This window comes from Ambystoma mexicanum, chromosome 6p (assembly GCF_040938575.1).
Source record: "Ambystoma mexicanum isolate Mex_15411 chromosome 6p, UKY_AmexF1_1, whole genome shotgun sequence".
Lineage (NCBI taxonomy): Eukaryota > Metazoa > Chordata > Amphibia > Caudata > Ambystomatidae > Ambystoma > Ambystoma mexicanum.
Genome location: NC_090935.1, coordinates 995814915 through 995828359, shown reverse-complemented (window position 1 = coordinate 995828359; position 13445 = coordinate 995814915).

Below are 13445 nucleotides of genomic sequence, written 5' to 3'. Positions count from 1 at the left end.
ACCCTACAGAAATGTTATTCTGCCCTTACAGTGGAATATATAGAACCAGCAAATGATCAATGAAACACTTCTGTGCTCCGGTATCTGTCAAAAATAGATGCTTCTTATTGACCACCTTAATTTCTATGTACAGCCCTTTCTGATTGACAGGAATAGGTACTGGTTCAAAACTCTGCTTCGGGCTGTCCTAACGGAACAGTATATCGTCAAAAGCAAGATCCTCAGAAAGATAGACAGCCAAAGGATTATCAAAAATGTTCCTATTATGAACACTATGCGGCTGACTATCTTGTGAAAATGTTTGCTGGTTCTGAGTGAACTGACTTCTACCAGGACCCCCTATCCCAGGACGGCCTTTGGATCGTCTACCCATGGTACCATATGTGTTATTCGATCGCTACTTAAGGATCAGTTGTTGTGCTCGCCAATGACCTTCTTGTCTGTAATAGGCACATTGGTTCATGTGTACAGGACCCATTTGCGCAATACTCTGTGGTGTAAACTGACCTCTAAACTGTGTATTCCCACCTCTAGTTCATCTTACTATTTGCTGCAACAATACTTTTGTCTTCAAGTTTCCCTTCTCCTTTTCTATCCTCTCCTTTTCATTATTGACCCTGTTTTCATAATACTGAGTCATGTGCAATACTTCAGACTGCGATTTTCCTTGCCACGCGCTTTCGGAAGTCATAATTTGTGACTGGATATCAGGCAATAATCCACACACATATTTTTCTACAAACAACCTTTTTCCTGACTCAGTACTCAAATTCTAACCGCTAAAATACGAAAACACTTGTTCGAACTGATTAAAAAACTCGGTAGCGTCTTCAGATTTCCCCTGGATGCAAGCTGTAAGCTTATCCCAAACTATTCTTCTCTTTAGAACTAAAGTCTTCAATTTAGTTACTTTTCTGTCTAGCAGTGTCAATATCACCTGTGCCGTTCTCTCACCAGCATACCTTTCTCCATCTATCCATGCCAAGTTAACCCAACGGTCACCCAATCATGCCAAATCATCTACAGTTCTAATCTGTTTCCATAAATCAGCAGGTAGGATCACAGGAAATAACAAGTCTATATCATCCACAGTGAAAACAGACACATGCAAGATAGATTCAATTTCTTTATAAAATCCTGTTGGATTTTTCCTAATATCTGGAATCGTCTGTCTAATGGTATTCACTTCCTGTCTAGAAAATGGGACATGAGCAAAGTGTGAGACATAATGAGCTTCAATAGTAGTGGCTGCTGTGCCTGTTGCAACATTAGCTGGAATTTCTACTTTATCATCAAATGTCAGGGGAACTTCCCTCATTGGCAATTGATAAGTAGGTCATTCTGAATGTTCGTTAAGCAACAAAGCTAAACCAAGTGACAAAGTGGCCAAAGCAGTATCGGGCGAAAATGCTCTCCTACAATTCTCTTTTTCTAGCTTTTGATACTGTACCACGAGTCACTTCTTTTGGATCAGCAGTTGCCCCTTCAATCGCTACAAGTGGTGTAGAACCACTTGCTAAAGAAAGTTCAGACAGATCTTGTACAAGCGGTAATGGAGAAACTACCATTGGCGGTAAAGACAGAATTACAGGAACAGCAACTGTCGGTAAGGGCGGAGATGCAGAAGGGGGGACAACAACAGGAAGAGGAGCAACACCTGGAGGAGGAGCAACAATGGGAGGAACAGGAACAACAACGGGAGGAGGTGCAACAGGCGGAAGAGGTCAAAGGGAGAGTCACATAAGGGGGTGGTGCGGTGGCAACAGTCCTACGCTCATTCAGAAGTTTATCGATTAGTTCGTCGGAGGTATGAAAATCCTGAGACGGATATATTTTCTGTACCCTAAGATGAAAAGCTCTATCCATAATTCTAATAGATTCTGACTGTTTCTGTTGATCATACAATAATGCTTTCTCAGAGTTAGACATATGTCGACGTGAGTGTTTTTCTTTACTCTTAAGTTGCTGCATCGCTTCTTTTCTCCAATTCTTAATTATATCAAATGCTGCAGGGCCAGCCTTTTTCTTTAACGATATAGACTCTAAATACTCTGTAGGGGCAATTTCAAAACTACCATGAACTGGCCACTGAAATTCGGAAGCATGTCTAGTTTGTCTGTGCCAAATATCGCTGAATACTATACAAGGCCGTAATTACAGTACATAGTACACGCCGGCAAACTCTCAGGTGGTGCCAGTCGGCCATATTCCAAAGATTGTCTGTCTCTGTGGAATAAACCCCTGAAACAGACAGACAATTTCCCAGGCATGTCAGATCACTGGTGTTACCTGCCGTCATTTGAACTCGCAAGTGCAAATCTACAACCAAATATCAGGATACTTAGGAATCGGGGCACGACTCACCTGATTACAAAATGCAAAGGAGGTCCGATCGGATTACAAAGGATCCTCGTAGTTGGCGATTTTGGCAAAGAGTCCTCTTCAATATGGGGACCCTCGTCAAGATGCCCTCTCGAACCACGTGCTCACCGTTCAGGGATCGGATCGTGCAGTACTGTCGAGTTGTCGCGTCTCATACAAAGGGGCCCCCTTTTTTCTCACTCTCCGATCCTGGTCTGATAGCCACATCTTCTTTTCAGTGAAGAGACATCAATCTTGAGGGTCCCTATTCGGGCACCATCTGAAAGATCAAAGAAATGATGAGGCTTAGTACCACAGAATGAAATACGCCAATCACGGGTCAAAAAGATACAAGTATCTTTTATTCTGTACAGATTGAAAAAAAAGAGATAGCTATCTGGCTCCCAACACCTCGCAGTGTATACCAGCAGACACAGTGAGGGGTGAGAGTGCTGGGCATCTTAACACAGACACTTTTATACAGTTTTTCAAACATTGTCCAGCCCCTCTTCAAACTATTAAGTTACATGCTAGGGTTCGTTCCCAGTTCACATGTCAAATATTACAATATTGTACAATGGATTAAACAAGTTTTCATGTCCATGAAGTTACAATGATGCCGTTGTTTCGCTGATCCACAGTAAGCCTTGTTTCAATAATCGCTCCAATGCAGTTGAGCAAAAGCACACGAACTGAATTTGTTCTACATTGTCTCGTTTGCTTATATGAGGATGAGGCTTGTGAGCGCAGACAACACTTGGATTGCAGTTCATTCGAGTCACAAAGTTTCTCTGCATAGAACAAACAGTCTGCTCTCGGTCAGCCTAAACATTAACAAAACTCAAAGGTCGTTCGATTCAGCTGCAAGTTTAAAACACAGCCCACCATTTTAGAACACAAAGCAGGAGTTGAAATCAAAATGGCAGATGATTCTTAAAATGGCGGCGAAGTTGATAAAAAATCGAAACATTTCAGATGTGGTTTTTCGTGCAGCGCGAATGGGCTTAGGCCAATATTCATAACAAGGTGGTATTATATGAATACAGTTTTTAACACCCCGTTGATTTCAGGGAAAAAAAGTAATTACGCCCAAAAAATCAAAAATTTGGGCTGCATATCGCACAAGAATCTTGCCAGTGAAGCACAGGTGGGGGTTTAGGTGAAGGCAGTATTCCATGCATTACGACTACTAAGGAAAGTTCTCCCTTTTTCCTCAATGGAGGATAAGGCAGTGGTGGTGGAGGCAATGACCAACCCCCACCTAGACTATTGCAACAGCCTTCTAGCAGGAATCCCAGCCAAGCAAGTCACCAGATTGCAGAAGGCTCAGAAGGCCACACTCAGAGTGATTGGACACCTTAGGAAGTGGGACCATGTCTCCATGCTGCAGAGACCTCTCAGCTGGCTCATGGTGGAGGATAGGATCACATTTAAAGTGGCATGACTGGTCTATAAATGCTTGAGGGGGCTTGCCCCGGATTATCTTGAATAGAAGATTACCCAGTGCTGCACAAGCAGAAAACTCTGTTCTGGAGATACACTTTTGACCTGTGTTCCATGCTCTTATCTGGTCTCCAGTGGAGACAGAAGATTCAGAGTGTTTGGGGCAAAAATCTGGAATGAACTCCCACTTGAGATCAGATTGTGTGAATTTCTGGCTTTGTTTAGAAAAAGGTTAAAAATCCTTGAATTTCCCATATTCGGTTTTTCTAGTTGCCATCTGCGCCTGAATATAGTTGAATCTGTCTGGGGCATGTTAGAATTTTGTTTAAATCAAAATCAATTAAAATATGCTTAACTGCAATATCACAACTATTCTCAGAAAAACAAGTTTGAATAGCTAAAACAATATATTAAAAAAATACTGAACCGGATGATGTTGTACCCCTAAACTGAAGATAATGTTGAATTTCTGTGGCATGAGAATCTTCTCTACACCTCTGACTAGATAATGCTGTTCTGCACATTAGCCATTGATGGACATGAGTCAATTCTATCAATGTACTTCTACAACAGCTGTATGGTGAGCCAGTTTCTTTCATCACCAGGCCCTACATTTTACTCAGCACTGTCCTCAGCGCCACCAATTCACTCTATGCAGTTCACCAACTCATTCAAAGTCTTCAAACTGCTGCAACACCTAGATGACTATAACAAAGAATACATGTTTACATTTAAGTGTGATAACCCTTCCATCACTATGAAGAGCCTGTGGTAGTGTCTGTAAAAGCAACCATGATCGAAGGAATACAAAACTTATTTTCAATGCACATTTCTATTGTCAATATATGTATAAAAAATGGTTCTTTTATTTATCATGTGTCACTGCTTCTTGTGACTACCCCTTAAAAGCAAAACTTGTGTTGCAATAAATGTACTGTTTACACTTATTGTGCCATCGGACCCCAGCAGTGCCCAAGCAGGCTGCCAAGGGCAAGAGGCCGGAGGTGATATGTCATGACACTATTTTCATAGGCACAAGTGAGGTGGGATGGCAGGGGTGTTGGGGATGGTTTGTTGTGGATAGAGCAGGCAAGTTTTCAGGAATGTTGGGGATGGTGTGTTTGGGATGGGGAGGTGGGTGTGGAGGAGTGTTGAGATGTATGTTTTTGCCACTTAACCATTAAATACTAGTTCACCTGAAGCAATGCTAGGACAATCCGTTTTGTTTGAATGTGATGTATTCAAAACGTGGCTATATACAAAGGTGAGTAGGAGGTGATTAGCGATGTGTTCAGAAATAATTGTCAATTCATTTTTGCCGCACCAGATGATCATTCCTTCCCTCCTCCTGCTCGCTTTGTGGCAGCACTGTACCAGCAGGTACTGAGTCGCTGTCTTCTAGGTGGGGGCATCTCCTCATCAGGGAGCAGGGGGACATTTTTCCTGAGGCAGATGTTGTGCAGCATGGCACAGGCAATGAATATTTGCCAAACCTTCTCTGGCTTGTATATCAAGGCCCTCCGGTCCTGTGTAGACACCAAAAACAATCCTTCAGCAGGCCATGAATCTGCTCTAGGCACAGCCTGTTCCTGAAATGTGCCTCATTGTAGGGCACCTCCTGTGGTGTACATGGATTGCACACATGTGCCATTAGCCATGGTATGTGTGGGTATCGAGAGTCACCTGCAAGGGCAAAGGTCTCGTGTGTCAGTCACACTGCATTGTGGATGTTTTGCCTTTTCTAAAGGCATGTTGATGGACACTCTGTGCAGGAGTGCTCCCAGCACCTTTCCAAGCGCTAAGGACGCCTAATGTGGGTCGAAGCATGCGATGCAGCATGCCTACAGCGCCCTGGTAGGTGCCAGTTGCAAGAAAAGGAAGGACCAACCCAAGCTTCAGCAGTGGGTGTAAGACAGCTTCTACACCGTATGTCATCATGCATCAGGCAAAATAACTATTCATTGGTTTCCCTGTTCAGGGTAATCAGCTGTATATCAGTTTATGTCCAGGGTGAGAACTGGACCTTGGCCAGGCAATGTACACTTGCCTTGCATGGCATCTCCTCCACCTCTCTGCACCCTGTGCCCTGTGCTGGTGTTCCTGCCTCTGCAGCTCAATGTGGAGCAGGAGGAGCTGCATGTGCCAGTTAGCGACAAATAGTGGCAGCATGATGTTTGAAAGTGTGTTTGGGTCACGTGCAGTCCTTTTGTATTCGTTCAGAGTGGATTGGGTGCACCTGTGAATTGTTTATCATCACCAGTATGTGTGTACCTTCACTGTTTAGGTGGAGGTAACTGAACTGTGTTTTCAGTGGAATTACCACCCATTTTCTGCAGTATTTTGTCAGTATTTGAACTAGCGATATGGGCGAAATACTGTTTTCAATCTTGGTGGTATTTCTGCCAGCGGAATTCATGCTCGGGCTACATATGGTGTGTGGTCAAAGTGGTGGGATTGGAATTATCACCACTTTTACCACACCGCTGAATAAAGAGTTGTCACTAATTCCGCTGGTGGAATTAACCTAGGCAGAATTAACTGGCGGAATTAGTGCCAACTCCTTATTCAGCAGTGTGGTAAAAGTGTTCGTAATTCCATTCCCACCACTTTTACAATATACTGCCAAACTCCTAATGAGTCCCTTAGTGCTGATGGATAAAAAGGATAAAACCAGAGCAGAATGGGCAGGGTGGCCGATAATCAACCATCACCTTTGAAAGAGATGAGGGACACCAGAGACATGCATCTTGCTAAGGTGGAAAATGTGAACTTCAGTCAGCAGGGCATTGAGGGAATGGGCCCCAAACTCACAGAGGTTGAACAGATGATTGAGGATGCCAAGGACAAGATAATAGCATTGTACAAGTAGGTTCAAAGGCTGACCACCTGGCTAAGAATGGCAGAAGCTCAGGTCAAAGATCAAGAATGTGGGCAGGGTGGTGTAATGTCTGAACTTCGGGGCTCCAAAGTAATTGCCTGACATATGCGTGTGGATGTTACATGGGCTAAACAATATGCAATTCCACCTAGCATTGATGGTATAAGAGGTGGGAGGCTACAGGGAAACTGTTCACTGCAATTATGTGGAGATGACTGAGAGAGTCATTTTGATGGAGGTGCTGGAGCTGATAACACAATTTGCAAGAGACTGCACTTGATCATGGCACAACACAAGCATACATGTGGCACATGTGAAATGAGGGTATCATGGTGCATAAACACATGTATTTAGGTCTATGGGTGGTTGCATTGTGGACAGTGAAGCCATGGTCCTAATTACATATTTAATGTGATTGTTCACTATGGTGAAGAGCTCCATTAAGTGTATGCCTTTGTCATGGGATTACATAATTGGGAAAAACAGAAGGAAGCTATGCTGTACACTAACAGCATTTGTGCACACATGCAAATGTTTTAGGTGTCTCAGCTCTTGACATTGCAGTGTGATAAATCTGTTCTGGGTTGGGGGTCATGACATTCCATTCATCCTTCAAATTAAATGTCGGACAGCGCAGTTTACATTCATAGGCAAATGGAGAAGGAAGGTAGGCAGTGGTGAGGTGGTTTCTGGACTCTCACAATGTGGTTATTTCAAATCTCCATTCTGACTAGACCTTTGTTTGGAGTTATTTTGATGATTCCATGTGGCCAAAAATGATATGGATAATGGGTGTGCATGTATGGTTTGGCTAACATCCAGAGGACCTTGCATCCCAGTGTTAGACAATAAACATGAATGCATTGGTTTCTTGTATCCAGGAACTAGCAGGCATGGTCACATAGTGTGAGATACTTGCTCGCACTTTAACAGATCATGGACCCCTTCTAATGAAAATGTAATTGATAGGGAAGCAGAGTGCCACAGTCCATATGACATTTTCAATTAGAGGTGCTAAGAGTAGAGTTCTCAACTAAATTACAAAAAGCAATTAGGTTCATCATGAAGGAAAGCATAGTTTGAGCTAATGAGATATAATGTATGTGAGAGACCATCAAACAATAGGGGCATTTGATTTTCAACTGAGAAAGGTATTTTCAAAACCATGTGGGCTGAATGTAAGACAACCGAAGACAAGAAAGGTAGGCTGAAGCAGATGTTTTAGCTTACAAAGATTAGGGTAATTCTGATAGGTAACCATGCACTCAAATCAAGATTGGATGAAGCTGCATTGAGAGAAAGTGAAGTCTTAGCCAAGAATAATTTGGGAGGATGTACTCTGTGGGAAAGTGACATAAACAGATGTTGGCTAAAATACGTGAGCACAAAATAGACAGCAAACAAAGAGATGTATTACATTTTTGATAATTTCTACCTAAATGTATTCACAGAACCTTCCAAATTGTGATGATGAAAGTGAAATTTACATGCAAGACCTACCCATTTGGTGCTGAATCTGAAGGCATATAAGGTGATGTAACACACAGCACAATATTATTAACCATTGAGTCTGTAATTGCATGGAAGGATCCGGGCACTGATGGACTCAAAGTATATTTACAAACACGATGTTCACCAATTCTGGCATGAATTCAAGCTACGGTGTGCAACACTGCACTTGATAATGGAAGGCACCCCAAAAAGGTATGGGAAGCATGTATAATTATGCTAGCCAAGCCTGATAGATATCCATCTTACTGCAGATGATACCACACCCTATCTTGGCTTAATCTAGGGAGAAATATTCTTGTCAAGACTATTGCAACAAGAGTAACCCCTGGAGGACAAATATGGTGCTCCCAGCTAAGGCTGGGTTTATTCACAGCAGGGCTACTGTAGGTAGTATCCACAGACTCTATACCACTTTTCATGGGGTGACCAAGGAAATGTCGGCAGTCATTGACAGACTGGATGCTGAAAAAACCATTTCACACAGTCTCCTGGTTCTACCCACTATAGATACTTCAGATCATACGATTTGGACCCTGAATTATAGCCTACATTAAATTATTGTACACAGAGCCCACTTGTGATGAAGTGTATTAACTGGATGCAGTCAGTCCCTTTCTAATTGCAGAGGGGCACATGCCAGTGGTGTACATAATCTCCCCACTAAATGTAACTACAAGCAAATTGTTTAGATTAGGAGAAAAAGCTGCATCCATATCCTTGCTTCACATTGAACAGAAAACTTCCCTTTAAACAGGAGATAACTCTATTGAGTGCTACCTTTGTACATTCTGTAATAAAGGAACTTGGACAGCACGTAACTAGATGGCTCTTAAGACTCTCAAATAGGATTGTCAGCGTGCTATCTTGCACAGTTTTTGTATATAATGATTAAATATCAAGGATGACAAAAATGTTGCTCCTAGAATTAGAATGTTGTCCTTTAATATACATTTAATCATGTCTCTGGAATCCAATAAAAACATCTCACCTGTTGTTCCAAAGGTCAAGCCAAGAATGAGAAAGATGTCCACAGTGAAGTCCCTCACTTTGCCGAAAACAGAGCAGTTGAGCATCCGGCTGGTCTAAGCCTAACAAGACTGAATGATTATGCTAATCACTGGCCCTTTAAGGAAAGTGGAGGATCTTTATTTAAAACCAGACAGACGCGTGAAGTGCTCACGCGAAGTGTGAGAGCCAAGTTTTTGGTGCTTGGTGAAGGGGTGGAAGTGGAGCTCGACTCCCCCTGATCTACCCTCTAAACTGTCTACACATTGAAAGAAAGAGTGGCGCCTCCAGTCTTGAGCCACCCGACGAAACGGTGAGTCAAATGGCTTCATTTTGTAAATATCATCATAATGCTAGGGAGCGTTACAATTTTTCACCACGCTTACTGAGTATTAGAGCCTGAATTCACAGAGTAGTAGCCAGATATTTTGATTCAGGGTACAATTAATAAAAAGGAACTATGCCTGGTAAACTAAGCTCAAGCACTAACAATTATAATCTCAGGTAAAATGCGCCATATAAGAAAGATTCTGCCACCACAGCAACATGCTAAAGCCAGTAAAAGTAACTCCCAGACTTCCAGCTTTCCTCATAGAAACAGTAGAGGTAAAGAGAATAGTGCTGGCTCAATCAAATCTTTCTTCCAAGTAGAAACTGTGGCAGAACAGACAACGGTTCCATCAGCTGAATGTATAACTCTACCCCAACATCCGCCTCATTCTCCTCCAAAAACAGAATCAATACTACAGACCTATCTTTAACAGCTATTGATAACAACAATTTGCTACTCGCGTTGTGTTATTGATACTTTGGAAACAGATAAAATGGCAGAAGCGAACAAGACTGCAAGTGAAAAAACAACATTGCCAGAAACAGAGATTCTTGGAACTCCGGAAGACGTGCCTATTCCATCACTTCATCCCGAACCCACACGAAAACTGTCAATTACTCCTAATGTATTACCAACAGAGGAAGATTGAAGTGTCTCTAGCCATGGTCAGGATACGGCAGCAAATCCCAGTGACATCGAAGCATAACTAACTGTGATCCAGTTTGCTATGAAAGTCTTACTCTGACTCAGTGGGAAAATCTTGGAGAAAGTTGCTAAAGTTGCTCCTGCAAGAATGATAAGCGAGGATCCGAACAAAGAACTGGATACCCTGATTGATGCTACGCACTCTAACAATGATCAACAAACTCACAAACAAGCTCCTCCCCTCCTGGAACTGTCCGAGGAGGTTAGCATTGAGTGAATCAGAAATATCGATCAGGACAGTAATGCCTCAACAATCTATCTATCCAGGAAACAGCGCAAACAAATTAAACGATGATGGAAAATTACAGCAGGTGTACTTGAACCTCAGAGCCCACAAGTAACTGACTCACAAAGGGGTATCAAGGAAAAACAGCAAAACAATGGAAAGAGCAAAAAGAACAACAAAAAGAAAAAGAAAAATGGGAATGTCAAATGAGCGTTATCAAATTGGGTAACTGTGATTCAGAAGGCCAACATGGAAGTGGAGACTACCACTGTACATAGAGTAGAGGACTTTGGACTTGATGAGGTGGAAGACATGACACAAAAGTAATGTGGAGAACTGGAACACCCAACACAAATTGCTGGATTGCCGGTGACATGAGCAAGAGTAGGTGTGTCCCGAGCACCTGAACCATGGAAGGAAAATCCTTTACCTAGCAATGATCCCATGTTGACAATAAAGCAGCAACATCAGGGTAAAGGGGACTCCCACTTACACATTAAAAGATCCGAATTTTTATCACTGATTCATAAGATCTTGCTACTTAGAATACTAGACACCAAAGACTTTGGATTTTTTGAGGCAATCAAAAATACAGCGCACTGTAGTAGCCGAATACATTATACAGCTGTTCAAACAGCAAATTTGATCAGAATGAATAAAAATAGGGTCCTAAAACTGGGCTATGAGAGCGACTTAAGTGGTCCCACTTTCGTCTATGACCTCCTTAAAATCCAGTGTGGAATAACTGTGGAACAAATTGTTGTCTGGTATAAATGAGAGTGGGATCGCTCTAACACATTCCAAGAGAATGTTATGGGAATCTTAAGTAGGTTGGTCCAGAATAATGGCAGTAAACCTGTGTCAAATAATTGCAATTGGCCAATTAGTTCATGGAATACAAGAGGTTTTTCCCATTGATTAAGTACTGTGTGATCACTAGCCGTGTTGTTGCATGCAGATATATGCTTACTCCAGGAGTGTTGTTTACTTACTGAACTGTTCATCGATGGGTACCATATGTTTCAAGTATTGGTAGAAAAAGGGTCACATTATTGAAAGGTGTATCAAGGAGACATCTAGTTACAGCTTACATGGCACATTGACCCTTTGTAGGCAAAGATTTAGTGCTACAATATTATGTGGGCTACAGGCATTAGGCATGAGTTGGCTGACGATCCTGGAGGGAACATTTTGGAAGAGTGTTCTGGGAGTGGGCCCTAGTGTACCAATAGAAATAATAAGGCTAGAGTTGGGTTTGCCACATTTAGTAGAACAAGTTCAAAAAAGAAGATGCCTACTATATTTAAAAGCCAAACTATCCCCACTCTGCCCATTACAGAGTTTCCTTGGCAAGAAAAGAGACAGGGAGAGGTACAAGAACCTTTAAATCATTAAACATTTAAAACAGTGGCATGGACCCCTAACTAGGAAGAGAGATACCACGTCCAGATTGACAAGTTTGTTACTAATCTGAGTGCCCTAAAAAGCTATGGTGAGGGGTTGCCTTATCTGACGTGCACCTATAGAGAGCCACGGGGCTACCTGAAGCTGTGCCCCAGTCCAGCGATTCACAAATGTGTATTACTTCTGCAAATGAATAAACTACCAGTATTGGCGACAATGGGCCCGGAACTTTCGATCCCATAAGAATCCAGGACTTGCTGCCTTTGCCAAGCTCAGGGTAAACCTGAATCTGTCCATCTTGTCTTGACCGAATGCAGGTAATGTGGCACTATTTGCATGAATCTCCTTGAACCTCACGCTGCAAGATATGATGAAATCAAAAGCAATTGTTTCTGGACATACTGCTTAAACACGGGATATAAATCTGTTCACATCGCACTTTACTAGGTTTGGAAGGGAGTTTCAGCCCTGGGGAAACTTGGCAGGCCTAATAAACCAAGCTAGCGGAAATTGGGTAATAGCAACAATTTCTCAAAGGACCAATTATTTTTTTTTAAACATCTTTTTATTATTTTACAACATACAGTGCAACAAATCAGCCAATCCCCTCCCTCAACTCCCTCCTCCCCGCCATCCCCCTCAGAGCACCGAAATTCCCTTATGTCCGTTCCACTCCACCAAAAAGAAATTAAGTCATCCATGAAGATCCAACAGTTTCAACCATTGCGGGCACCACTGCTCCCTGAATTCTCCTTTTAGGTATGTCAGCCGTTCTCCCCATTCAGCTGCAAAGTTCTCCCCATTGTTATTGACTGCATATGAGGCCCACTCCATTGCTACCAACTCCCACATTTTCCTCAGCCAATCCTGCTCTGTTGGGATTGTGTGCCCCTTCCATCTCTGAGTGATGAGGGACATCGCCGCTAGTGTAAACATAATCCTCGCTTTGTCTTGTCTCTTCCCTGTTTCCCCACCTCCTGCCCTTTGCCTCCCCATTAAGATCACCAGGGGGTCGTCCCTCTCCTTCCCCAAATGCCTGTTCCTGTGCCTAAAAGATGGTGCTCCAGAAAGGCCTAAATTTGGGGCATTGCCACCAAATGTGGGCTGCTTTCCCATCCTCTCCACACCCCCTCCAACATTCTTTAAATGTTGCTGGGTATATCGCATGCAGACGAGAGGGAGTGTAGTGCCATCCAAAAATGTACTTGTACCAAGCCTATTGTAATTGCGCCGCCCTTGCCTACTTCGGCAATCCCCTCCACAGCCTCTCTCTCTATTCCCGTTCCCAGGATCTGTTCCCATCTGTCCATGTAGACCCAGCTAGTTTTTGGGGCAGCGCCCCCTAGGAGTTTGTAGAGATCTGATATTAGCCCTCTAGACCCCTCATGCGTAAGGAGGAACCTTTTGAACTGCATCATAGTCCGCATGGGCAGGTTTCTTATCTCCTCAGTCATCAACCTGTGTCTGATCTAGAAATACCTATGTCTTTCCCCTTGCCCCAGGTTGAAGTCCTGCTTGCACACTAGATACATTTTCACATTCTGCTCTCGGAACATGTCCCTGATGACTCTACACCTCCC